We start from the raw sequence: 2,391 nt of genomic DNA on the forward strand, positions 1-2,391 counted from the left end.
CATGGGATGTTTTTCCATTAATTTGCATCTTCTTTAATTTATTCCAACAACATGTTTTTAGTTTTCTGCACATAACTTTTCATCTCCTTGGTTAAGTTTATTTCTAAGTATTTAATGCTTTATGGATCTATATTAAATGTAATTGTTTCCTTAATTAGTTTTCAAGTGGCACATTGTTATTATACAGAAATATGACTAGTCTTTGTGTACTGATTTTATATCTTCAAGCTTGACTGCACTTTTTATTACATCTGACATTATTTTGTGCACTAAGTAGTGTTTTATACATATAAGATCATGCCATTTGTGAAAGGAGACAATTTTACTTCTTTTCCAACATGGATTCATTTTTACTTTTATTTTTCCTTGCCTTTTTTTCTAGCTAGGACTCTCTAGCTAGAAAATGTTGACTCAAAATTGTGAAAGTGAGTATCTTTGTCTTATTTTTCTAAGAGAGGAAAAAATTATCAGTTTTGCATCATTGAGTCTGAGATGAGCTGTGAACTTTTAATATATGACCATTAAAACATTGTGGTGCCTTTATACATATATACATATATATAGATATGTATATATATGTATATATATATATATATAACTGTTCTTTTTACTGCTTTTTTCATGAAAGATTATTGAATTTTTTTCAGATGCTTTTATGACATCAGTGAGATAATCACATGTGATTTTATTCTTCATTTTGTTAATGTAATTTTTGCATCGATTGATTTTCATATGTTGAACCATCCTTGCATTACGAGAATGAATCACATTTGGTTGTGGTATACGGCCTTTTTAAGTTCTATTAGATTATCTTTACTAGTATTTACTTCAGGATTTTTACATCAATATGCATCAGAGATAATGATCTATAGTTCTACTTTCTAATAGCGTTTTGTCCTGCTTTAGTATCAGGCAAATGCTGACCTCATAGAGTTAGTTTGGAAGTGTTCCCTCTTCCTCATTTTTTTTTGCAAGAATTTGAAGAATATTGCTGTTTATTTTCTTTTTAATGTTTGGTAGAATTTACCAGTAATGACTGCTGGTTTTCAGCTTTTTATTATTTGGGGGTTTTGCTTACTGATTCAATTCCTTACTAGTTTTAGGTGTGCCATACTTTCTATTTTTTCAGGATTCAGTCTTGATAGGTTGCATTTTTCCCAGAATGTATCCATTTAATTTAGATTTTCTAATTTTTCAGTATACAGTTGTTCATAGTATTCTGGCAATTTTTTAATTTATTTAAATCTTCTCTGTTTCTTTTTTAGTGCAGCTGATGGGTTATTAATTTTGTCAATCTTTCTGAAAAACTAACTCTTAGTTTTATTTATATTTCTAATCTCTATTCTGGTTATCTCTGCTATCAGTATTTTGTATTCTTTTTGCTAGTCTCAGATACAGTACATTCTTATTTTCTAGTTTCTTAAGATAAACATTTAGGTTGTTGGTTTCAATATCTTTGTTCTCTTTTAATACAAGCACTCATAGCTATACATGCCCCTTATCTGCACTGATTTTCATTGCATCCCATAAGTTTTATTACATTGAGCTTTCATATTCATTTTTCTCATTTTCTAAATTCCTTATGATGTCTTCTCAGAACCATTGTTTAAGGGTATATTGTTTAATTTCCAAATCTGTTCAGACCTTCAGTTTTTCCTTCTGCTATCAATTTTTAATTTAATTCCATTTTGATTAGAAAGATACTTGGTTTTATTTCAAAGTTTGTAAATTATTAAGAATTGTTTTGCGACTACACGTATGGTCTATCATACAGGATATTCCATGTTATTTGAGAAAACTGTTTAATCCACTGCCATCACATGCAGTGTTCTCTAAATGTCTTTTATGTCCAGGACTTCTGGCAGTGATGACCTCCCCACAAGAACATGTCGCTTGTGAAGTACCTCCTCCACCCATCCCCAGAGGACGAGAAGAGGAAACACAAGAAGAAACGCCTGGTATGGAACCCCAACCCTTACTTCATGGACACGAAATGCAAAATCACCACCATCTTTAGCCAGGCACACATGGTAGCTTTGTGTGTGGGCTGCTCCACTGTCCTTTGACAGCCTACAGGAGGAAAAGGAAAGCTGAGAGAAGGATGGTCCTTCAGATGGAAGCAGCACTAAAAGTGCCCTAAGTCAAAATGGGTGGGAAGCTATCCCAATAAACAGATTTTGGACACACAGAAAAATGTCTTTTGGGTCCAACTTATTCATAATGTCATTGATGTCCTCCCTATCTTTTTCGAACTCCTGTGGTTGTTCTTTCCATTATTTAAAGCAGGATTAGGAGTCTTCCACCATTATTGTAGAACTTCCTGTTTCCACTTAAACGTGTGCCAGATATATAGGAGCTCTGGTGTTTGATTCATATGTGTTTGCAATTGTT

General features: G+C 32.5%; 1 pseudogene; it reads left to right on the top strand.

The window, feature by feature from the left end:
• The first annotated feature begins 1,861 nt into the window (after positions 1 to 1,861).
• Positions 1,862 to 2,129, top strand: LOC101097662 (annotated as a pseudogene).
• The last annotated feature ends 262 nt before the right edge of the window (positions 2,130 to 2,391 follow it).

This window comes from Felis catus, chromosome C1 (genome assembly GCF_018350175.1).
Source record: "Felis catus isolate Fca126 chromosome C1, F.catus_Fca126_mat1.0, whole genome shotgun sequence".
Classification (NCBI taxonomy): domain Eukaryota; kingdom Metazoa; phylum Chordata; class Mammalia; order Carnivora; family Felidae; genus Felis; species Felis catus.